The sequence below is a fragment of the Euprymna scolopes genome, chromosome 36 (genome assembly GCF_053919585.1).
Source record: "Euprymna scolopes isolate OS-2025 chromosome 36, ASM5391958v1, whole genome shotgun sequence".
In the NCBI taxonomy this organism is placed as follows: Eukaryota; Metazoa; Mollusca; class Cephalopoda; order Sepiida; family Sepiolidae; genus Euprymna; species Euprymna scolopes.
Genome location: NC_136517.1, coordinates 34,189,569 through 34,217,131, shown reverse-complemented (window position 1 = coordinate 34,217,131; position 27,563 = coordinate 34,189,569). Strand labels below are relative to the sequence as shown.

The 27,563-nt window shown below is 35.9% G+C and overlaps 1 long non-coding RNA gene across 1 annotated transcript in view; it reads left to right on the top strand.

The window, feature by feature from the left end:
* Positions 1–838: 838 nt before the first annotated feature.
* Positions 839–27,563, top strand: part of LOC145260219 (uncharacterized) — a 309,138-nt gene continuing 282,413 nt past the window's right edge. Inside the window, exon 1 of the long non-coding RNA XR_013864246.1 lies at positions 839–956. This is a non-coding gene — a long non-coding RNA (uncharacterized LOC145260219). The remainder of the gene's footprint in view (positions 957–27,563) is intronic.

The following is a 27,563-nucleotide window of genomic DNA, read 5'->3' as shown; positions in this document are numbered from 1 at the left end:
ATGGAGTTGAATTGAAATCTTTTGGCGTCATAAAGCCGGTAGACATTTAAAATACATGATGCAATTTTTGTCATTCTTGGAATGAATAGAACCGTTATAATTAAATTTAAGTTCTGGTTAAACAATGGTCATATTGCAATAATGCATTTAAGAAATTCTTATTTTTTATATCTTTTTTATCTTCATTAAACCTTTTCTATAGTTCACGCTGAATTTCACCAACGTATATTTGATGACAATTATGGCATTGGACATTGTACGCACGCACACACACACACACACACATGCATATATATGTATATATACCTGTATTAGATGTGGATTTGTTTTGCAAATCTTTTATTGTTTTTATTTTTTTCCTTCTTCGAAGATTGTAACGCTAGGTATAAGTCAGCCAAATCAGCTGCCAACATTTCTCTGCTTTTTATTGAAACCAACAGAGAGCTCTTTTTAGTATCCTCATTGTTCCCTTAAGTGTAATTGTCTGGATCTCTTTTGCACTTGGTTTAGGAATATTAGGTAGGTAGGACTTCAGGTTTTTTCTTCATAATCCATGTGGCACCTATAATAACTGGTATAATAGATATCTGCCCAAGATTCCAGTTTTTACTGTATGTTTTCGCTTGTGATGTGGTATTTTTTAATTCGAATTCCTAATTTGTTGAAAGTGTAGCAAATTATTGTATTATTGGGTTGGGTGGGCGACGTGGACCCCAGGTTGTGACCACGGTAGGAAAATATGGCACACGAATTAAGTGTAAGAAAGATATATAAACCAAAGGTTAAAAGGATAGGATAAAGAGTAAGTGGAGCTTACTATCCGGTGGTGTGTATTATGCGTAGTCATATGCGCTGCGTACTACTAGTACTCCTGCTGATTCTACAGTATTAAGATATTGCTTACTGAAAGGATTATCTCACATCGTAATGTAGTACTGGAAGAGTCTATAATACAGGTAAGTTTCGGTTTCACAATACTGGATAAAAGAAGATGCCTATTTATGAAAAATGTTTCTGGTGTATATTATTTTCGTTTATTGTTCATGGAAAATAGTTAAGTTGCTTTTTTACTTTGCATTTCATATAAAATATGTCAGGTATTGCAATGTTTTGGTTTTGGTTTTGGTTTTCGTGTGTGTGTGCGTGTGTGTGTGTGTGTGTGTGTGTGAGAGAGAGAGAGAGAGAGAGAGAGAGAGAGAGAGAGAGAGAGAGAGAGAGAGATATTTGAATTCTTCGTCCAGGCATTAGGGACTGCAAATTCTGAATACACATAAGAAGACACCAATTATCATACCTGTTTTTATTATGGTAATATGATGCGAGTAAAAAATATATGTAACTATTTTTGTATATAGTTTTTGCGATGAACTTTGGAGTATAGATTATTGTTCGATTTTATTATAAGTATGTTTAGAAAAGAAGTGTTCCCTGTTCCATAGTCAAATTTTATGCAGAAGTCGACTGTATGTAATTTGTTTTTATATTCTCCATGTGTTTGTGTAAAGGGAGGAAGGGGTTAAATTTCGTCCAAATATCTGAAGTATGCTGTGTGTGGAAGTAATCTAATATATATACGTGCGTCACAAGCAGAGATGTGTCACTGAATTCCTTCACGCAGAAAAAAAAAAAAAAAAAATTTAAGCCTTCTATATTCACCGGCGCCTGTTGGATGTTGACGAATCCGGGACAGTTGATTTCAGAACAGTTATGAGATGGGTTCGTCGATTACAGAATGGCAGCGGATATGAATGACAAAGAGCATTTCCGACTTTTGCGATTTTATGATTTTCTGTTTGTGTTTTTTTTTTTTTTTTTTTGTTTTTGTTTTGGATTGTTGTACCCAACTATGGATGCTAATAATTCATCCTCTAGAAACTCCAACTGAGAGACAATTTTTTGTATTCTACCCGTCATTTTTAGTTGGAATTGTTAGTATCTCTTTTTCACTTGGTTCACCGGGTATATTCACAAGTAGTATTTTAATGTTCTTTTTCACGATTCCAGTGGAGCCCTATAATTACAGAAACAATTCGAACTTTCATAACCTTTCAGTTTCTTTCCATGTCGGAGATAAGACCTTAACATTTAATTCGCTTCTCCCTTTCGTTTGTTTTTGTTTTTATTTTATTTCCAATTTTCTTATTTTATTTTGCTGGAGATAGGACATCCCACCGGAGCCAGACATTTACGCAAGCATTCGAACCGAAAAATCTTTCAAAGATGTTTGTACTTTTTGCACTAGGTTCACTCTTTTCTTTATATAAAGTTGAGGATGGGGCACCCTACCAGATACCAGGCATTCACCCGCTATCTCCTACATTCCAACGGAGACCTCTTTTTAAGATTATAACCGGCCCTTTAAGTTCAGATGTTTGTATCTGTCTTGCACTTGGTTCACCGGGTATATTTTCTAGGTAGTTGTTTTTAAATTCTTTATCAAGAAGACAGTTGCTCTTATAATTACTGAAATAACGGAGATCTTCCTAAGGTTCCAATTTTTTTTCATGCGATCGAACGTGTACATTGGGATTTTCCTACATATCTCTATAAGAAGCGTTGATCTGTTTTGCTTATGTTTAAAATAGTATTTTATTTGATCTGTCGCGCTTTTTGTAGCGATAAACGCGTAGATTAAACGGATGTATCGAATGCATTTGCATCCTAGTTTATGTGAGTGTGTGTGTGTGTGTGTGTATTTGTGTGTATTTGTGTGTGTTTACCTTTCGGAATTTGATTCGTCACAGGTGTGTTTTAATTGGCAAAACAATTGCTACCAATAAGAAAATGCTCTCCCCCATCTGCAAAGGAGGATGATTACATTGGATCAATTTCCCCGTAAGATGAAAGGGTAATCATGCCGCAACACGCAAACAAAACAACAACAACGAAAAAAAAACAAACAAACAAAAAAAAATCGATAGACTTATGCGTTAGGGCGCGAACACGCACCATACTAACAAAATCTATACATGCATAGAGGAAAAACAATACCCCCCTACTCTGTAATTGACGAACCCATTTCATAACTGCGCTGAAATCAACTACCCCGGATTCGTCAACGTCCAACTGGCCTATTCACTGGTTTCCCCATGAAGGTAATATTAGACACAGGATATTTTTTTAAATTTTTTTTTATTACGTTGGGGATATCCAGCTTCCCTCAGGCGGAGCACACTGGCTTGGGATAAAAATTAATATTGCCCAGTCTAGAAAAGTATCTCCTTCTTTGTCTGAGGGCTTTTGTATCCTAACGCAAACGCCTAGAACAAAAACGAGCTACTTTTCACTTGTTCTAGTGAAATTGAGCAGTAAATGGATGGTAACATTTGATGATACTAAGACTAAGCTTCTTTCCTTGTGCTCAAGTTGGGATGGGGAACTCTGGTACCCCATTAAAAGGTAATGTATCGCGCCGAGTCGTAGAATTTTCCAGGTTTGTATCTGGAGACGCATTAATTCACTGGGAGAGATGTGATCTGGTACCCCCATTAAAAAGGTAATGTAACGTGGTTAGATTATATAATACAGTAAAATACGCTTAAATATGATATTTTAATTTGTACAGATTTCGAATATATTATTGATTTCAAAAATAAAAAAAAATTACAAAACAAACTTCTCAACCACGGATTACATGACAAGTATAGTACCTCATCTATCAAACTCCCTAGCTTAACATTAATTGGGACAAATATATTGAGGACATTGCAAAGACTGCTGCAAAGAAAGTGGGTTCCCTTTATCGTGCTAGAAAATGACTCACAACAAAAAATAGCTTATATTTTTAAAAGGCCAGAATTCGCCCATGCTAACACATCTGGTCTGGTGCCCCTAGCACTATTCTCTCACCCTTTATATATATATATATATATATATATATATATATATATATATATATATATATATATATATTATATGTGTTTCAGAAGATCATAAAAACATCAGTACCGTCGTTTTCGAATCCAACAGAAAGAGGGACCAGTCTTTGGTCGCCTTTGTAAGACATTTTTCCTCGCTCTTTATATCTGTTTTCACCAGAAATGATGTCTCATTATATTGATATTCTCTTTATAACCGAGCACTTGCTGGGGTTCTCTCCCCCAAAACTCACACACACACACACACACACACACACACACACACACACACACACACACACACACACACACACACACACACACACACACACACACACATATATATACACATACACACATATATATATAAATATACACACATACATACATTCATATATATACACACACACACATATATATATATATATAAATATACACACATGCATACATTTATACACACACACACACACACACACACCACATATATGAGGGGAGGACAATGTTCTTTGTGTTGATGATGACAAGATAAAATTACGTACCTGGGTTTTATAGACAAACACGAAGACGAGGTTTGAAAGACAAACATACACACATATATTTATTTTTCACGGCCGGAATACTTTCTCAGAACCACAAGAGTCACGTTACTATTAGGTTGGCGCAAAAACAATGTCGTTTTCTCATATATGTTACTTTTATATATAATTTCCTAATTAATTCATTGAAATATATAGCCATGTTATATATCATTTTGAAGCGCGCTTTTCGCTCTATCGAATAGTGTTATTCGTTACCGTTCTCAATCTCTTCATTCATTTTTTTGCAGGCTTTTCGACAGCATGGGCAAAATTCAAATCTGCATGATTTTCATGTTCCAATTCAAACTAGGCCGAAAAGCTGACGAGACAGCTCGTGATATCAATGATGCGTTTGGCCCAGGAACCACTAACGAAGGTATGGCACAACGGTGGGTCAAGAAATTTCGCAATGGTGATGAGAGCCTCGAAGATGAAGACGGTCGCGGCCGACCGACTGCGTTTGATAATGAACATTTGGAAGCCTTTCTTGAAGCCGATCCTCGCAAAACCACATGAGAAGTTGCTGTTGGACTCAAGGTCGACCACTCAACAGTCGTTCGCCATTTAAAGCAAATAGGGAAGTAAAAAAAAGTTGGATAAATGAGTGCTGCATGAATTGGACGATAATCAGAAAATCGTTGTTTTGAAGTGTCTTCTACGCTCCTTCTGCCCAACAAAAGCGACCATTTCTTTTTCGAGCGGATTGTGACATGTGGTGAGAAGTGGATCCTCTACGACAACCGGCGATATTCGACACAGTGCTTGGATGCTGGAGAAGCCCCACAACACTTCCCGAAGCCGAAATTGCACTAAATAAAAGATTATGGTGACTGTTTGGTGGTCCACGGCCGGTCCCATCCATCACAGGTTCTTGAATCCGGGCGAAACGATTACGGCGGAGAAGTACCGCCGACACATTGATGAAATGCACTAAAAGCTCCAACCTATGTGCCCGAGAATTGTCAATATGAAGGGACCAATTCTCCTCAATGACCACCCTCGCCCGCATGTTGCTCAACTGACCCTGACTCTGCAGAAGCGTAACAAATTGGGCTACGAGACTGCATCATCCGCCATATTCACCGAACCTCTCGCCCACCGATTATCACTTTTTCAAGCATATCGACAACTTTCGGCGCTAAAAATGTTTCAAAAGCTGAGATGATGCCGAATCGGCCTTCAATGACTTCATCGCTTCCAGAACTCTGGGTTTCTATTCTAATGGGATAAATAAACTTGTTTCTCGTTGGCAAAAATTTGTCAATTTTAATGGTTCTTATTTCGATTAATAAATTTCATTATGAAAGGAGTTACGATCTTTTGAAGTTGAACGTCACCCCCCCCCAAAAAAAAACAAACAAACAAAACAAACGACATTATTTTTGCATCAACCTAATACATTATGGAGATTCCATTTGACGCTGCTTTCAGCGTTACGAAGTTGATCCCCTCTCTTTGATACCCCGTATCTCAACTCTCTAAAAAAATAACTCTATATTATGTTACCTTAATTCCTATGACGTCACTCATCAAACTCGTAAACATGTGAATATTGATTCACGTTGTTGCCAGCTGACTTGGTCCGTAGATTTCCGAATTCCTTTCAGAATTGTTTTGTTAACCTCAACTCTAACTATAAACAATACCCGTGACTTCGACTCGAATAACAATAACAACCAAGATTTCAACATTCTTAAAATATCATTTACGAAATAAAATTTCTGAATTAATAATAATAATCGATTATGATCAATTCATAAATTCATAATGATCTTTGATTATTCTTTCCAGTGTTTTCCGGTAGCTAACAAGCTAACAATAGGCGGCTCTACTTTTGAAGCAGCTCTAGTAGTTTAATACACCAAACAATTATATATAAAAAATTATATATAAAACAATTATATATATGAAACAATTATTTATATATATATATATATATATATATATATATATATATAGTAATTTATAAAATATATATGGCGATTAAGCTACACTGAATATTCTGCGTTTCATCCAACTATAGGATTCGTCAGGCTTATGCGCGAATTCTGTCGTTGCTTCTTGTTTTTATATATGTTGAGGATTTCTAGTTGGCCAATTAGCTTTCTAGTATTAACCGCGCCCATTCCTATCAGCCAATGGGCATGCATTTTATAAAACAAAGTATATGTTTTAGAACTAGGTTAGTGGTTTTAGGTGGCCGTTCTCCTTTTTTTTTTAATACATATTAATATACCTATGTGTACACAATAATGCACATATATATACATATATATATAATTATTTTTTACTATAATAATTAAATACCTACAGACACTAGTGTTTCATCCTTTCGGGAATCTTCAGTGCAGGGTGTCACGATTACTACCAGTCGAACGATTCGAACCCCGTATCACGAGACATCTCTGGCTCGATTAGCGGAGACCTAATCCATTCGGCTACCATTAACCGCTTGAAATAACGTTGAATTTTAAACAACTTAATGTTAAGTGTTCATATATATATATATATATATATATATATATATATATGTGTGTGTGTGTGTGTGTGTGTGTGATCGTTTATGTATATTCATGTTTATTTAATTTATTTATTTGTTTGTTTTCTATTGTTATTGTTAGTTTTAAAGCTATTTTGTATCGCTATCCTAGAGTAAGTTTTATTTTTTGAACACAGTTGTTTGCTATTTCCCGCCTACAGTTTAATAGATTTTGAGGTTCTTTAAAGTACAGGATAGAAAATTTTTCATGGAGGCATAATTTACATGGGTCGTCTAAATGTCTGCATGTGGTAGCTTGTCTCATTATTTTCCATTCGACTACCGGCGAATGTTCGCTTTCTTTGAGTTCCCAGTATTTATTCGCTAGTGTTGTTTTTATACGGTGTTTTTTATTTTTGAATGTGCTTTTGTGGTCATAGTATCGGGTTTTGAAATCTAAGGAAGTCATGCCTATGTAATATTTCTTGTTATTCGGGTTTTCTTTCGCAAATATTGTTGCTTGATAAACTACGTTTTTTGTTAGACATTTATTTTGGACTGGGCAAAGTGTGCGGTGTCTACAATTGCATTTATATATATATATATATATTGGCTCGGTCGTGGAAATAATTAAATATTCTCTCACAATTTCTGAACATTCTATTGATACTGATTGCTCGCTAGATTAGCTTGTCGGAGTGACATCGTCTTTTCAAATATATAAATTCCTACTGGTGAGACGTCGGCTTCGGTTAAAGCTGGTTGGATACCTCGTCCCTTGTTCGATATGAGGTAGGTTCTTTCCGTTTCAGGCAAACAGTGATAAACAAATCCTTCCTCTCTAAATAAGATATAATTTCTGGAGGATTTGTTTTCTGTTACCAAGCAAAACTATCACCAAGCTAGGCCCCTGTAAAGCGTTACACCTGAGTTTCGAATTCGATCCGAATCGTGGTCGTCCCCTTAAAATTTGGGATGGTGTTTTGTGTAAGCTTTTTACTTCCAAGTTCGAAAACATAAATATATAAAATAAAATAAATGTCATAAAAAGAAGGGAATGGCCTTATTCCTAATTTACACTCGTTCAGAGAGGGGGGGGGGGACGGGGAGTATGGAAATCAGCGTCACGTGTGAAGATAAATCGCCGCGATGAACGTGTATATGAATTTCCGCCGAGTTGAATCTATGTCAATGAGTGCAGTGCTAGACGTTTGTACACTTTCGATCAGATTAACCGTCGGATAGCATGCATAATATGTATACATTGTAATATATATATATATATATATATATATATATATATATATATATATATATATATATTATATATATATATATATATGTATATATATGTGTGTGTGTGTATGTCGATGACTACAAATATATATTAAGCCCCCCTGTTTGGGTAGAGCACTGTCGAAAATAATCTCAACCGCTGCTTAATTGGCTGAAAAATGCGAAGCTCGCTGTTTGTTTATTTACAAACAAGCGGTTTGAGCACTGTAAAAGTGGTGGACGGATGTTTGTTTAAATAGACATTCGGACAGGTTATTTGCGGGAATCGCTTCCGTGGTCGAGTGGGAGAACTGCTGACTGTCAACACGACGGTTCTAGGTTAAATCCTATGCTTGGGAGAGATGCTAGTCTAGCGACACTGATGAGTTGTGGTACACCGAAACAGTACTGTATGTCGATGACTAGAAATATATATATATATATATATATATTTATATATATATATAGTTCAGAAATATCGCTATATGTGTAATATACATATATAACATATAATATACAGATCTACTTGCCTATACATCTATAAAAGTTAGAATTTTGTCGTGTGTGAGAACACTTCTCAACCTATATACGCCAGGAAGTTTGTATATAGGGTTTTCAAACATGCGAAAACTTTTAATCAGTTTTCATCCGGAAAAAGGCTTACAAGAAGTCAAAATTTAAAAAAAAAAAATGATACGTAGGGGTTTTCGAATTTTTATCTGTTTGCTAAGTGTTTTACAAATGCGCATGCGCGAATGGTTCACATGATAGATTTTTCATGTTAAGTAGGTTGGAAAAGCATTTAAAAGATCGTGTCAATATATATATATATATATATATATATATATATATATATATATATGGGTGTGTGTCCGTTTGTATGTGTGTGTAATACACACACGCATATATATATATATATATATATATATATATATTATAAATGTTTATTTTTGAAATATTGTTAATTTCAGTGTATACTGTTTTCGTTTAACGAGTTGAGACTGTTATGATAAACACTGAATCACCGTTAATTTCGAGTAAATCTATAAGTATCTGTTTTATAGGTGCAGAGCATATATAGTACAAAACTTTGTTGAAATTCAAAGACTTACATTTTTTCTTTTTTGTAACTTTTGTTTATTTGATCTTGAATTTCTACATTACAGCCGTTTCGTTAATGGGATGGCAATTTTATGATTTTATGTGTTCATAAAACTTTCCTATTCTCACCAACTCGTCAGATCTTACTTCCATTCGATGTTACCAACAAAAAGTTAATTTTTTACATGATAAACCTGGTGTTTGAGAAAACGAAATTCCATCGCCACGTTATTACAAGTTGGCCATCTTGGGTGTCAGGCTAACAAAAATGTCTGTTTTAAACCTTAATTTTGTATTTTCTGTTTTTTGTTTTAGTTTTAATTTCCATTTTTTTCCTATTATTTATTCTTTCATATTTTTATAATTTTATTTCTACATGTATGCGTATTTATTCTAATAATCACTTTGTTTGGTTTCAAATTCTTATTTATTAGTTAATGTCTTTGTTTCCAGGGGTGGTCACTCCTATGGAATATATTTTTTATTACTAGAGTTTCTTCCCTTACATCTTTTTCTTTGCCTTTATTATACGTTTTGGTTTTTGTTCATTTTCGCACTTAATTGTTTCTTTCTTTTTCATTTTATTTATTTTTAATTACATTTATCCAGTTTTTTAATTATATTGTTTTATGTTACCCGCTCTACATTTCCGTTTATGTTGTTGTTTTTTTTTTAATCTGGTCTAATGCGTGAAATTAAATATCGATTTCTGCGCAGACATCCATGAATTACATCTTGTCGTCTGTTTTACACCAAACACCAGGTTTATCATGTACAAAATTTAATTTTGTTTAATAAGATTTGACGAGTTGGTGAGAATAGGCATTTTTTTAATGAACACATAAAATCATAAAATTGCAATCCCATTAACGAAATGGCTGTAATGAAAAAATCCAAGATGAAATAAACAAGTTACAAAAAAGAAAAAAATGTAAGTATATATATATATATATATATATATATATATATATATATATATATATATATATATATATATATATATTGCATATGAATTTAATGCAGAAGGCTGACTGGAATGTCATCAGAGATACTTCATGGGGAAATATCTTTTCTCTTCCTGCATAACAGTGCGCAAATGAGACAATGATTCAAAGTGTCAGTCGAAACACATGTTCCCACACGGAATTTAACAAACTTCGCTCTCACAATGGTTTACTTCTACTTGCGCAGTGACCATTGCTTAAAGGCAATCTGCATACCGCAGATTTATCCGACATAAATCCAATACAAATACACAGAACTTTATAGAAGCTACAAGTAATTATAAGAAGGAAATAGTCCCTGCCAAGAGAGAATATACCGAAACCACCAGAAAACGCATTGAAGCATAGAAATTAGGAACTCGTGATTTCTGGAATATTTATAACGTGTAGTAAATAATAGGCAATCATCAATTCCCCCAATATCCAACAATCTTGAAGCTGTTTTCACGCAACCGAGAAGGCTAACCCGCTTGCCTTTCAGTGTGCCTCAAACTCTGCTTTGGACCAAGCAAATCACTCTCTCCCTGATTTTTCTCTGCGGACAGAAACCTCACTAGATGATCTAAACATCACCCCTATTCGTACATGGTATCATAAAAATTTAGATCTCTCAAAGGATGTGAACCTGATCTAGATGGTAACATTCAATGCTGCCAAGACTAAGCTTCTTTCCATTAATAACTACAAGAACTCTTCTCGACCACTAATAACTATGGCTAATGATACATCACATGAAAGCACTTCGTTTAAAATCCTCGGCTTAATGTTCAAAGGGAACATGAATTGGAACAGATAAATTAAGGGCATTGCCAAAGCTGCTATAAAGAAGGTGGGCTCTCTCTACTACGCTAGAAAGTTACTTACGCCTGAGTCTATCTTATACCAATACAAGGCCACAATTCCTCCATGAATTGAGTATTGTTGCCACATCAGGCTGGCACATCTGTTACTAGTCTCTCCCTCTTAGACAGGGTTCAAAATAGAGGTCCTACACTGCCAGCTAGGCTTCAACCGCTGCTCCATCAACGAAAGGTTGCATCCCTTTGGTTGCTTTACAAGTACTTTAATGGAAGGTGCTCAGATGAATTACAAATCCTTGTACTCCACCGGCGTAAATATCCTCGACAAACTCGACGAGCAGTAAAATCTCACCGCTACAGGTTTCTACTCCAGTAGCTTCTTCCATAGGATTGATAAACTTTGGAATTCCTTTCCGAGTTCCTGCTTACCTGGCTGTACTGACATGCAGAAGTCCAAGTGCAATATAAACAGACATCTTGTTGCTCAACTCCCTATGTAGTACCCTGGCAAATTATGTCCCATACTTCAAAGTGGACAAATACACTCAATTAAAGCAATTAATAGATCAGCTGTTAAAAAAAAACTACGAAAGCCACACTTAACATATCTAAAGATGCCCAAATTTCCAGAAAATGAGCAAACCTGCCGTTGACCAACCTCTCACAAACTTTCCTAAATAACAGAGAGAAAACTAACCGGACGATACTTAGTTGGGTCACACTGATCACCAGCATTCTTAAAGATAGGCACAACAGAGGACTCCTGCCAGCAAGAAGAGAAACACGACTGCGACAGATATTAAATAATTGCAAGAGGATAGAAGACCTGGTTTGGGGCGAAAATGAAATAAAAAAACACATATATGCAATATAATATATATATATATATAGTTTTAGAAGATGTTCAACCTCTAAAACTATATTAAAAAAGTAAAATAAAACACTTTTAAATCCTATTTCTTCGTTAGGAAACTCTTTTGCTTGACAGTAAAATAATTTCCACCAATTACTGCATCATTTTGCTTTCACGCTAGTCTTAATGAATTAGTTGTTTACCAAGAAAAAGTATTAAGAGAATTCAAACAAAGCAGTATTTTATACCATGGCTCTCCAGCAGCGTTGATCAAACAACACCTTCCAAGAACAATACTCAGTTTAAATTAGCTAACGTATTCATTTTATTAAAATAATGTATTTATTACTTGTTGCACTGTTCATAATACTGTATCGATAGTTCATTGTGCTCCCATTTACTGGCTTTCCCACGAGGACAGGATTGGACACAGGGTGATTTTTCTTTTAATTCTTATTTTCTTTTATTCTTTTCCACTCCAAACAAGGTATATTTCCACTCGGACGTAATGGACAACTATTTGGGACTGTGAGAAGTTGAGTCGCAAGATTTCCGTTAACATACTATTAAACTGCTATAAGTCGGTACAGTTAAGGAAGCAGGAATCACGGAGAGGATTCCAAAGTCTAACAAGAATAGTGAAGGGGTGGAATTAAGCTGCTTGTTGGTTTAGTCGGGGGTATGTACGTCGAGAGTGTACAATCGCTCTAAGTTCATCGAAGCACATTCCATTGAAGTACTTATAAAATACGCACATGTTGCACAGCGGTGATGGGACAGAGTTTGGAGCTTGGCCGATACTGTGGGATCTATTAGATATGAGCCTCTTTATTGAGGAGTAAGAGATTAGTGGTAAATGTACCAGCACAGATGTGGCAACACTACTCTATGCATGAGCGATTTGTGACATTGTAAAGCTGCAAGATCTATTTCCCCCCAAAAGGGGATTCTGGATTAGAACAAAGCTAAAATTTTCCTCAGTCTAGAAAAAGTGAGTGCACAATAGATGTCAACCTTTGATCAAACGTGAAACAGAGCGAGTCGAATGTGATTTGGTTATGTAGTGAGTCGCTGTCGAGGCGAGCGTCATGTTTTCGACCAAAGAGAGGACGGTTTGCTGGTTTAGATTTAAAATATCTCCCCTCCCCAAAAAATCATAACGACGAAATCAGCACGTCGTTAAGGTCGCACCATAAAGATGTACTTTTCAATCGCTTCTTATTAGCACTGATTGAAATTGGTGACATGCACTGGGGCATTTAGCGGAAATGCGCACCATTTGCCTTTGATAGTATCTTCATAGCTCACCCACTTTATTCAGATAAGGGACCCTTACACTTTCTTTCGGCTGAATATTCTGTCAATCAAGTGTTAACATTTTAGGGTCAATTTAATAAACGCAACAACGAGCAAAAGTTATTCAAAGATGAACACTAATAAATTGAACGAGGTTCCTATAATAGTGCTCAATAAAACTATCTACATATACTTTTATTTATATTCAGGTAAACACTGTACATGGTTACGACACAATCATGATCACGTTTCGGTCAGTCAGTAATAAATAACCAATGAAAGGTCATTGGCTATTTATAACTGATTGACTGAAACATTGTTATGATTGTGTAGTAACTATGTAAAATATTTATTCGAATATATATATATATATATATATATATATATATATATATATATATATATATATATATAGTGCTCGAGGATGAATTTGGAGATGTGCCAAGAAGATGAGTCAAAGTTTTTCAAAAGACTGATTACACAGGAGGAAACCTGGGTCCATTACTATAATACAGAGACCAAAGCCCAGTCAATGCAGTGGAAGCACTTGGACTCACCACCTCCAAAGAAGGCAAGGGTACAGCCCTCCGCTGGCAAGGTCATGCTCACAGTCTTCTGGGACCAGGACGGAGTAGTGATGACAGATTTCCTGGCAAAGGGTACCACAATTACAGGAGCCTATTATGCTTCACTTTTGAGGAAATTAAGGGAAGCTATCAAAATCAAGAGGCGGGACAAGATCAGCAAAGGTACCCTCCTCCTGCTGGACAACGCTCTAGTCCACAACTCGCATGTCGCCAGATCAGAAGCACGGGCGTGTGGTTATGAAATCCACCCCCATCCTCCATACTTTCCTGACCTTGCACCCTCTGACTTTCACCTCTTCCCAGCTATGAAGTTGTTTTTGAAAGGAAAGCGTTTCCCAGATGATGCAGCCTTGATTTCTGAAGTCACGTCGTGGTTGGAGGACCAACCTTGGGTGTTCTACAAAAACGGACTCCAGAGCTGCATCAAATGACGTGAGAAATGCACAATTCTGGGTGGTTCCTATGTAGAGAAAGACTAATAACTGTGCCAAGTTTCATTGCTCTACTTCTATGGGAAGTGGGTCGGGGGCATTACTTATTGCACGCCCTTCGTATAGTCGAATCAGAGCAAGCGAGGAATTAACAGTAAGAGAAAGAGAGAAGAAGATGGAAAACAGAATTGTAGAGAAAGAAGAATTTGGAGAGAGAGAGAGAGAGAGAGAGGGAGAGAGAGTGAGAAAGAGGTGGAAGAAAGAAATTTGTTGGAAGCTATAGTAGAATAAGAGAATAGAGGAAGAGAGAGGGGAAAGGGAGAAAAATAGATGAAGAAGAATTTAGACAGAGAAGCATAAAGAAAAAAGAGAGTAAGAGAGAGAGAGAGAGAGAGAGAGAGAGAGAGAGAGAGAGATAGAGAGAGAGCAGAAAGAAGTAAATTGAAAGCTGTCCTTTTTTTTACTCTAGCGCACCTGTTGGTGTCAAACTTGCAGGTGATTGTATAATTATGTAGTTTTTAATTTCAAAATCAAAATGTACAAAGCATAGAAAAAGATTTGAATGGTAAAATAAAGTGTTGTTTGTTATAAAAGATCACGTACCCCGCCGCATTGACCGAACCCCCTTTTATATAGACGTGTTGACGCGCCGATCTACGTAGGGCGATTGGTTTCGTCCTATCGTTTTTACAGCATACTAATCCTTTTTAATGTAGCTAACAGAGTTTACACTTCGGTGTCCAAAATGAAAATGCCTAAAATACTTTCTGTGAACAAACGAGGGGCGTCCCAAAAGTAATGCCTCCTATTTTTCTAAAATTTCGCCCGAATGGATCAGAGGGGGATCGCAAATTGCATTGTTATGATGACTGAACTTATGCATTAATGGCCTGAAAGTTTCATCCCTCTGTTGTAGATATGGATATCTAAGAAAGCAATCCTTCCATGTGTCATTGAAATCCTTCACGCAGAAGAAAATTGAACCGATAAGAATTCACCGGCGCATGTTGGCCGTTTATGAAGCCGATGCAGTTGATGTCAGTTAGGAGATGGGTTCGTCGATTTCAGAGTGGAGGTAGAGATGACAAACCACGCTCTGGACGTTTACGACAGAGGCGTCGAAAGAGGCTTGCGAAAGTGCATTTAGAATGGTGTTAACTATGTAGCAAAATAGATACTGGAGCACAAAAGGTCTCTCGTTTTTATGGCACCACTCCCGTCTTCGTACCTCTTCAACGTTTTACTTTATGAGTAAAAAAAATAAGAGGCTATGCATTTGTAACGAACATACCCTCGTTTGGATTAATTAAAAACATGGCTTCATCTGAATTGATTAAAAATAAATACAAACATTCTATGCCTATCAGATGCATTAGAAATTGCTGCTTCAATCCGAGACGTTGCGCGCCTGTCTTTGCTACATCGCTATTTTCCTGGCAAGTGTTCAACTGAGCTCCTGTCTATGGTACCCCCTTTGTCAATCTTTCACAAAAACACACTCGTCTAGGCAAAATAAATTCTTCCACTCTCTATCGGTGCCTAAACCTAAATGTGGATTCCATGAACAAAGTTTCTTTTCCTAGAACTACCCGCCTGTGGAACTCTGTTCCGCTGGTCTGCTTTTCAGCTGACTACAATATCTTCGTTTTCAAGTCTAACGTAAATAAGTTCTTAATGAACCATCCTTGAAAATAATCTGATTATACCAAATTTTCACCGCAAACGATTATTATGCTACTGTCCAACTGACTACGATACGCACACTAACCCTTATCCTCGAGTGGCTTCCGGGTCTTGATATATGGTAACTTCTTTGTAAAAAAAAAAAATCCACAATGAATGCATAAAAAATAAAAAAAACCCGCATTGTTTTTATGTTACCTAATACAGTAGCACAATATATATATATATATATATATATATATATATATATATATGTGCATATATATATATATATATATATATATATATATATATATATATATATGATTAGTTTTTTTTTGTTTTATTTTGGAAAAAGAAATCCATCAGAGTGCTCAGTTAAAAGGAAAGATCGGGCTTGAAACCGATGGTACGAATGACTTATCTCATCTAACAACTTTCTGTACGCCAAATACAATATATACATATATATGTGTGGGGGGTGTATTTCACAACGTTTCAGTCGATGTAACCTCCGACCTTCTCCAGGTGTATCTTGTCGAACTCGGGAATGTTTCTGTCGAATTCGGGAATTTGGACGGAATTTCGAACGAAAAACACAATTGCGAATTACTTAGGATCTCTATCCAGTCATGGCTGACGGAACAAGAGCATGCTACCCCCGTGAAGTAAATAAAAGGTTCCGCTTGAAATTCCGTCCAAATTTCCGAGTCCGACAGAAACATTCCCGAGTACAACAAGATCCATCTGAAGAAGGTTGGAGGTTATATCGACCGAAACGTTGTGAAAATAACACTCAAGATGAGAACAGTAGTCCCATGAATCCGAATAATAGGAATAACCAAAATCTCTAATATTCAGAAACCTCTGGAGACTTGCATAGTGAAGAGGTGGGATTATGCTGATTGTCAGATTTATCCACGTCTGGGTTTACCGGAGTAGTAAGTTTGTTGGAACATATTCCATTGCAGTATTTATAAAAGAAGAGAACTCGAATGCCTACTAGAGACTATCTTCGAGTTTCTAAAGTTTCCCTGTACAGGAGTTTAGTAAGACAACCTGGCATGAGGATACTTTTTCCTTCAAGTAAACCTTAACCAAATATTCACAATTACAGTGTATTCGCGGCCCAAATAAGAGCTCCTTCGGTATGACTAACCCACGTTGGCTTTTACGAGGAATGGTGCACCTTTTTCAAGTGATGTTACCTTAAGTAACAGCACGAAGCTGGATACTCCACCAGACTAGACGAATTCTTGTCCTGGAATCCAGTAAGGCAAAGAGACAAAAAAAAAAAAAAAAAAAGAAAAGAAAAGAAGATATATTATAACATATTAAATGGTCAATTGATGAGAGGGAAATTATGTTCTCAACTTCTTTACTCAGTGTTTGAGAAATAATTAACTTGATTGGATCATTCGAATATCTACGTGTCTCATATATGTCTCATATATGTCTCATACGGAGATCAAGTGTTAGACCCAGGAATACAACCCCATTTATCTCTGAGAACTTCAACTGCAGTAAAATGAAACAAAGTAAAAGAAGCACAGGTATACAACATTGCAACGAGGGGACAACTTGGGACACAGAGTAGGACCTACTAGATCAGGAGGTCTTTTTTTTAATACAATATCTAAGAGTTAAAGAAACAAATAGTTGGTACATCAGCTCAAATGTAGTACATGATGGCCCAGAAGTAGTGACCTATTTTATAAGTTATACCAGTTTTAAAATAGGTCACTACTTCTAGGCCATTCTATACTACGAGGATAGTTCCAAAAGTAAAATCTATTTTTTAAACTCAAAAACTAAACGTTGAAGAGCTACGAAGACGGGAGCTGGACCATTAAAACGAGGGAGCTGCTGTGCTTCAGAATTTAGTTTTTCTACATAGTCATTAGCATTCTGAATGCACCTTTGCAAGTAATGAACGATACTTCACTTGTAAAAGTCTGGACCGCGCGTTGTCACTCACATCTCTGTCGCTACTTTGAAATCGACGGACCCATCTTCCAATTGTGCTAACATCAACTGTATCGGCTTTGTGAACGTTCAATAAGCGCCGGTGGATATGGAGCGGTTAATTTTTTTTTTCTGCACGAAGGAATTCAATGACGCATTTCTGTTTCTGACACACGTCCATGATAGGGGTTGATTTCTTAGGGTCTCACACCGTCAATATCTGCAACAGAGAGATAAAACATTTAGGTCATGAATGCATAAGTTCAGTCATCGTAACAATGCAATTTACAATCCCCTCTGATCCACTCGGGCGAATGACGACTTTGTCAGGCCAATCAGGCATGACTCTAAGCTAGGTTTGCTCAATAACAAGCCGATCTAATGTTTTCTATAGAAAATATTTGCGTTTAGTTTACAATCGACAGAGATTTAAAAAAGTGGTAAAAAAATCAAATGCATAACAAATAAATGTTACCAAAGGTAAGATAACTTATTCTTCTACCTAACTTGAGAGGGTTGTAGTGTTTTTACTTTATATGAAATGTTTATTCGGCTTGAAAATCAACTAATGTCAACCAGTACACAAAAACAAGAAAACTAACTGCGTAACAAATAAATTACGATTATTCTTCCTTGTGCTCGTATACGGGTTGGCATTAGTCGTTTTTCGAGCCGAATAAACATTTAAAAATAAGTAAAAACGTTACAAACCTATCCAGCTAACTGATGACTAATAAAAGGTAACTGATCTTGCCTTTGGTAACATTTATTTGTTTTGCATTAGATTTTTGACCACCTTTTTTAAAATCTTTGTGGATTGTAAAAAAAAAAAAAAAAAATGGAATATTTTTATTTCTTTTCAATGGACTCGCTTATATTTTTTTTTTATCTAGCAAGGCTACCCGGCGTTGCCCGATCGGAGATTTATTACTGGTATGATGGTTTATTTTAGGAAATACGGTTTTAAAATATCGTTTTCACTTGGAATAAACCTTAAAAATAACAATTCTGATATAAGGTCAAGTAATAAAACAAAACCGCCAGCAACGTTGTGTTATTAAAAACTTACTTGCTTCACTCCGTTTCGTCTCTAAAATCGCATTTTTTAAACGAATCCAAACGAATTTCATTTTTCTTTATTTAAAAAATACTATAATAAAAAACCAAAAAAATCAGTTACAATTTTGAATCACCTTTTGTATGAAGACAACAGTGGATGTATGTTTATGTGCAAATATTTAACCGATAAACTCTTAAACTACTGGTCACATAGCACTGAAATTAACAGAGAATTTTAATCATACACCAGAAACGGTTTATAACGAGTAAAATCTTTGGTCATACGGATGAATAATTCGTACAGAAATAGGTCTGCAAATTGAAATGCGAAATGTTTATTTCTATTACTTTTGCGCATACGCAAATTCATTCAGAGCTTGAAGTGGTTTAATTTTATATCTTTCTCATCTATCTTACAGTAGCTGAAACTGTAGGGAACGCGACTGGAGTGACAGTTTTTTTTGTTTCGATTCTTGCTGATTGCACCCAAGTCATTTTTATTTAAAATCTTTTGAAATCAGTACTATATATTAGGTACAATATAATATTCAATATTTATATGACTCTGTTATAATAAATATGAAATCTACATGAATTAAAATATATTTAAGCGTATTTTGCGATCGAGAAGAGCCCCCCTCCCCCGCTAGTTTTAAACCATTTCGTCATTGCGATAGTCATGGTTTAATTTTTTTATTTTACAAATACCTAATTTTATTTATGAAAAAGTATAAAATCGGCGAAGTGTATGCATTGTCGTTTGTTGATAATGATAAAAACAAACAATGCAGAATAGTTTTCATAATTAAGTTTTCATTGGACATACAAACATACAAACACACAGGCCGACAGCTTTCTATTAGACAATAGATTACTTCTTTTAGTGCGTAAATAATCACAAAAAATCCTATATAATGTGAACATAGACGATTCCATAGTCTTTAAAAAAAAAAAAAAAAACTTTAATTGCATTTTTACCCCAAACAAAGCACGGTGCAACTTTGATGTAGGGTGCTACTATCTGGGACATAAATTGCAGGGATACTATGTAGGGAGTTGAGCAGCAAGATGTCTGTTTACATTACACTTGAACTTCTGTATGTCAATACAGTAAGGGAAACAGTAACCTGCAAGGGAATTCAAAAGTCTAGCACTCCTAGGGAAGAAACTATCAGAGTAGAAGGCTTTCTGGCATCTGGGGTCTCCACTGTGTAGGGGTGAGATTTTGCTGCTTGTCGAGTTTGTCGGGATTATTTACGTCGAGGGGGATACAAGGGTTTGTTGTTTGTCGGAGCACCTACCATTAAAATACTTGTAAAACAAACAAAGGGTCGCAAATTTCATCCATGGGACAGCGGCTGAAGCCTAGCTGGCAGTGCGGGACCTATTAGGTTGGCGACTCTCTTTTGAACATTGTCCAAGAGTGAGAGACTAGTAGCAGATGCACCAGCACCAAATGTAGCAACAATACTCCATACATGGGCGAATGGTGGCCTTGTAGAGGAACAAAATACTCTCAGGCGTAAGTAATTTTCTAGCACGGTAGAAATAGAGCTCGCCTTCTTTGCAGCAGCCTTAGCAGTGCCCTCAATGTTCCAAGTATTTGTTCCAACTCATGTTCTCTGTGGACGTTAAACCGAGGAGTTTGAACAAAGTACTTTCAGGTAATGTATCATTAGTCATAGCTATTAGTGGTTGAATTTTCAGCGACCTCCATCGAAATAATGATCTACCCTTAAGATATAGAGTATAATCACGTTAGCACGCCGGTTGACGCTAGGTCACCGAAGTTAAGCAACGTTGAACCTGGTCAGTACCAGACGAGTGACCATTTATTAATAGCAGACGCTGTATATAAGAGGACGTCGACACCTCCCTGCAAGAGCTACAAAACCAAACGTCGTTATCTACCCTAACAGGGAGATACATATGACTGGGGATCGCTTGTGAATTTCATACTCCTCTGAAACTTCCTCCTTCGGAGGATGCCGGTTCAACCCGCCTAGGGTGAATACCAGTACAGTTTAGTACAATACAGTATGTTGCTTAAAACAAAGTAGACGTGATTCTACGAGTGATTATGCTTTAAAAAAAAAAAATTTTTTTTAAATCTATCCTACCCTGACCTCCCTTCTCTCTCCCGTCTTTCCTCTCTCATTTAAAAAAATATCCCCAAATCCTTTTTGCTTTGTGACGGCATCCTGACTTCACCGTGCTGGTTGGGCCGGAGGTGTTTGTGATGGCGTTTTCTCACGTCACACACCTGGATCTGGCCATTGTAGAACGACACACGACACCTGGCCGGGGTAATTCAATAGCGCTGAACGCATACGGCCTCAACCCAACCTGGACATTAATCGACCGCCCGACAGACTAACCCCACCACATCAAACGCATGTAATGGTAGCCCAATTATTATACGATGACTCGATTTGTTGTGACATTTTTTCACTGTATTTTACATACTAGTGGACGTAGAGAATTTTTCCCGGGGGATAACTAGAACAATAAAATATTAGTAAACAATGCAATGTGAACAAATATTTTGCTGTCCAACTCCCCACTCGTATTGGCTCCTTATAAATCTGGCCACAATCAAAGGAGCCCCATATGCTTCATTACAAAACAAAATTTAAAAAATAAGTATCAAAAAATTAAGAAAGGATTAAAAAAAATCAGAATAGGAGTAAGATACATCTTTTGAAATAATTATTTCGTTATATTTTTTATTAAATCAAAAATGAAAACTACTTTTGGTTCCCCGAAAAAAGGAGGGTGGACCTGTAAATTCACGTTTGTCCGTTCGTCCGTTCGTCTGTCCGCACTTTTCTCAATAACTACGCCTTGTTTTTTTTTTTAATTTTGCACAAACATTAAACATGATATGAGTAAAAAAATAACAGAACGGATTTTCAGTGAATCCCCCCCCCCCTAGGGGTGCCTTTCGGGTTAAAATAGCAAAAATTGACACTTTTGTGCTTATCAAAAAAAATAATAATGCTTTGGATTTTGATAAAACTTTCCGAAAAGTTGTAACTGATTTCTATATAATTTTGTTTGTCTATAATTTGCGATAACTCTTAGGTGTGCCCCAGGGGCTCTTTTAGGGCAAATAAAAACATTCCATTTTGGGGACTATTTTACCATATTTGTCCAAAATTTTCTGTGTATGCAGTTTTGCATGGTGCTGAACTCAAATTTAAATATGTTAAGGCCTTGAGAACTTTTGGGGCTAAATGGGGGGGGGCGGCAAATGATGGACTTAATCATTTCTTTTTTTTTTTTTGCATGATGCAGAACTCAAATTTACATATGTTAAGGCCCCAAACTGCACTGTTTGTTAATTTTCACCAGAATTTGACGTCCCCTGAGGACCTTTGGGGCTAGAGAGGGGGGCAAATGATGAACTTAGTCATTTCTTTTTTTTTGCATGGTACAGAACTCAAATTTACATATGTTAAATGCCTAAGACTACACCGGTTGTTAATTTTCACCAGGGTTTGACGTCCCCTGGGGACTTTTGGGGTTCAATGGGGGGGGGCAAATGCTGAATTCTTTATGCCTCGTCCACTGTGCACTCACAGGGGACCATGCATGCTTCACTTATTCTCATTTTGAACGTTCCTCACAGTATTACCTATTATTTTCTAAAGGCTTCCATTTTCTTAACCTTAGGAAATAATGTTTTAAATTGATGTAAGTAACTTCTACTTAAAATTATGCACTAACCGCCTGAGGCACATCAACCATATTTGAAATTGATACAATCGTCAACAAGATCGAACGTTCGATTTTCTCTACTAGAGGTTATGAGAAAAAAAGAATCCAACGACGGTGTAATAGACAAAAAATATTTTCTCCTAGCAACGGAAAGAATTATCGATCGACAGAACTTCCTTGCAAAAGTCTTGCATTTGTTAAACACATACCACTGAACTGCTTCTCGTCAGACTACAACACAATAAAATACAAGTAAACAATGTAATTTGCTGCTACACTCCCCACTAGCTTTGGTTCTTGTCTCCCCATAAATATGGCCCTATTACAGAAACGCTTACGCTCTTGTGAAAAAACAAAAGTATCAAGTGGATTTTAACTTTTAAATTCAAATTAACATTTCTCGACTCCAACAGAAGAGACGTTGCGAGCCTATCCTTGTTTTATCGTTATTTCCATGGCAGGTGCTCGTCTGAACTCCAATCTCTGGTCCCCCCTCGCCAATCTTTCACGAAAAACACCCGTCTAGCTGAATCCACTGTGAAAAATTTCCCCTACTCTATATCTGTGCCTAAATCAAAACGCGGATTCCATGAACAAAGCTTCTTTCTTAGAACTGCACGCCTGTGGAACTCTGTTCCGTCTGCCTGCTTCCCACCGGACTACAACTTGGATGTCTTCAAGTCCAATGTTAACAAATTCCTAATGAACCGCCCCCTTATGTAAACACTTCATCAAATTTCCACACTAACGTAATGTACTTGCAATAACCCTTATCCCTGAGTGGCTTCCGGGCCTTGATAAGTGGTGATCACTGTGTAAAAAAAAAAATTTTAAAAATGATTGATCAAAGTAAGCATCATCAGAATCAACACACTTTGTACATCACCATGATCATCATCTTCAAGACTCTCGTCGCCACCACAAAATGATATTTTCGAAAGTAATCCTCTCCTTTCGATTGTCTAACCTTAATTTTTAACCCCCCCCTGTAGAACTGTTCCCAGTTGAAGGTGAAGATATTAATGTTTTTAACCAATTTTTCGATATTTGTCTGAAAGGTCGGACTTCAAAACGATACTGATCTCGGTAAAATCCGTTGCCTCTGTCAAAAGTTTTAGGCAGATATGCAAACATACATGATGATTGCAACGTCTTGTCAGACGAGTGCTACTCCCTCAGACATTTAAAATCCATGAGCCCAAATGTCTGAGGGAGTATCTATACAAATATGATGTTACAGAGTCTTAGATTTGTACGACAGCTAAGTCTCTCTCTCGGTTCAAAATGTTGAGATCCAGCAACAAGCAATAGCAAGATAGCCAGCAACAAATTAAACTGCAGACCAGCTTGATGCGGGTACTGGTCTCCCGCTTTATGGTTTTTTAAATCAGAGATTTGCTTCTCCTAGAAAGGTTGCCTTCACCACGGCTTACGGGAGCCCTCTCTACCCCAATACACATATACACACACACAAATATACACGGTGCTAGTTGGCCGTTGACCCAGAAAAAGAGTTCATTCGCCCTTTGGAAGGTCTTGTTTTTAATCCTTCAGGGAGACTAGCCGCCCTCCTCACCAAACAAGTCTGGTGGGGGAACCAGTTTAGTCGCCGGTGACCCGACCATGAGGCAGGTAGTACTGGGTTACATGGTACCAGTAGCATATGGCATGACCTGACATATAAAGCAACATACATACATACATACATACATTTATATATTGGTAACTAAAAATTTTCGACCCAAACTGATTAAAAAGGTTGCCCTATCTCTGATTACCCTTTATGTCAAATTTCAAAGGTTTAGACCAGAAATTGTCTGAGTATTTGGTAGAGACCGCAGAGGTCACTTTTTTTAAATTTGACCCTTTAAAATTTATTGTTTTAGGCTCAAATCAAGTTATTAAGTTAGATCCTTGACTAAGGAAGCTATATCTAAAATTTCAGGTGTTTAGACCCAACATTTTTGTCCGAAAAAGTATTACAAAAACTTTCCCAAATCTCAGTACCCGGGATATAATGTTTCCAGTCTGTAGACTTAAAATTGACAGTTATTGTGTAGAGAAATGAACACACAGACAAACTCTCAGATACACAAACACACACACACAGACAGGTTCGCTTTTATAGATATACTAGCATGGGTGCTCGGTGTTGCCTGGGTGTTTTGAGGTGTATGCTGAGCAAAAAAAAAAAAAAAAGGTAAATTTTTTTAAGTTTGACCCCTATTATGATCCATTAAAATTTATTGTTTTGGGCTCAAATCAAGTTATTAAGTTAGATCCATGTCCAAGGAACCTATATCTAAAATTCCAAGTGTTTAGACCCCAACGGAGGAATTTGGTAAAGTTCTCAAAGGTCAAATCGTTGAACTTTGAACCCTTAACAACCAAATTTCTGGCCGAAAACCAATCACATATTTTCCCAAATCTCAGTACCCTGTATATCAAATTTCGAGTCTGTAGAATAAAAATTGACAGAGTTATTGCGTAGGGAAATATACACAGACGTACATACAGACAGACACACACACAGACACACAGACACGTTCACTTTTATATATATATATATATATATATATATATATATATATATATCAATTATCACCATCTGATAAATAAAACGGGGGGTTCGCAAAACGAGCGTTAAACGTGAACTCGATATGTATATATATATTACGACTTTCGGTTATAAAATAGATGAGTATTAGACGAGATCTTTATATGGGTATCTAAAACAGTCCTAATTATCGCGTTTGAAACCGACGGTACCAATAACTTGTCTAATTTAAAAACTTTTTGTAAACAAAAGAAATATATGTAAATACGCTCTTATTTTCTGATTTTCCTCATAATTGAGCAGTCTGCTGGATTTCTGTTTCCAAAAAAAAAACCCTAATTATATTATATATATATATATATATATATATATATATATATATATATATATATATATATATATATATATATATATATATATATGTGTGTGTGTGTGTGTGTGTCTGATTTCTACAAAGAAATGCGCACACGATGATTCCCTCGAGAAAGGAAGAAGCCGTGATATACGAAACGACGCATATTGTTTTCTCCTGGCTTTACTCGAATTTTAACGACCGATCAGTGAATCGAAGCAAGAATGATGACGTATCGAATGACCAGAGAAACGAATCAGATCACTGAACCATCTGCAACAGTTCAGATTACCTGACCGATCCTGTATATCATTTGATACCATAGTGAATTCAAGAAGTTGGAAGCGGACGAAGAAACCTGCTTTTGTTTTAAACGTAATTGAGAAATTTTGCCCGGGATTTGATCCGACTTCGAAATTTACACAAAATAGAAAAAAAACAAAAACAAAAAAAAAACAAACAAACAAAAAACAACAGTGCTCCAGTTATATAACTAAAGTATAAAACTTCTTGACAGCAAAAGAATAGTCTGTGCTGGTATCAGCTAGAAAATATATTTGATTCAACGCCAAATTATGCACAGAGGATACACCACAAAAATGTTCTTAGATTTTGTTTAAGACCAGTTCGCGCAATATCATCAATATCATTAAAGACATAGATGCAAATGTCTACACAATCGCAATCTGTACTATGAATATATATATATATATATATATATATATATATATATATATATATATATATATATATATATATATATATATATCAAAAACACTTGTAAACGTTTTTTTCTAATTTTTTAATTTTTTATTTCAATACTTTGTGGACCAGACGCGTACGCAGACCCTACAATTTTAATGAATCATCATTATGCCAGATAAAACATACCATTTCCTGTGTCTCGATACATCTATCATTATATATGATCAGTTTTCTATAATAGTCAACCATATAGAGGTCTATTCGTGACCAGACACACACACACAGACATTCAGCTTTATATCATATATATATATATATATGTATGTATGTATGTATGTATATATATATATATATATATATATATATATATATATATATATATATATATCAATTTAAATGCCCCTTGAGAGAACGCATCTCCAACAATAGAAACCGCAATAGCTACATTGGACAGACGACCAATACATTGCCCATATTACTAATGCTACATCTTTCAGATACGAGCTCGATTTGCCGACACCTAAAACAATATGGCTGCCCACATTCCCAATTTAGAAAAATCCTAGTTGAAACACGAAAATCATTCATATGGATCCAAAGTAAAAGACTAAAAATACTGTATATAAAAGCTAAACAGCAAAAAATTATCAATGTCAATTTTGAAAATAGCAATAACATTTTAAAGTGCCTGGGTACGTAACCACCCGATATATTCACACATATATATATATATATATATATATATATATATATATATATATATATATATATATATATATATATATATATTATTTTTAGTGGAAATGATAATTAATAAAAATTGAAGAAAGTGCTCAATACTGTTCTAGAGCAAATATGCGTTTATTTTTTATTACCGTATCTTTCTGTTAAGTTAAATTATTGTTTCAGCTACCCGGCCATTTTGTTTTGGGCCGTCTGTAGCGTCCTTAGACTTTTATAGATCTCCTCGCACCCCACTGACCTCATTCACTCTTTCACTCTTTCATCCCATAATAACGAACATTTCTGTAAAAGTCTGAGGAAACTACAGACGGCAAAAGCAAAAAAACAAAAACAAAAAACGGTAGCTGAAACAATAATGTAACTTAACAGAAAGATACGGTAATAAAAAATAAAACGTATATATTATTTTATATATGTATGTATATATATATATATATATATATATATATATATATGCGTGTGTGTGTACATATTGTTGCATATGTATATCTATATACGTGTTTAATATAAATTTATAAAATAATGGTATTAATAAATA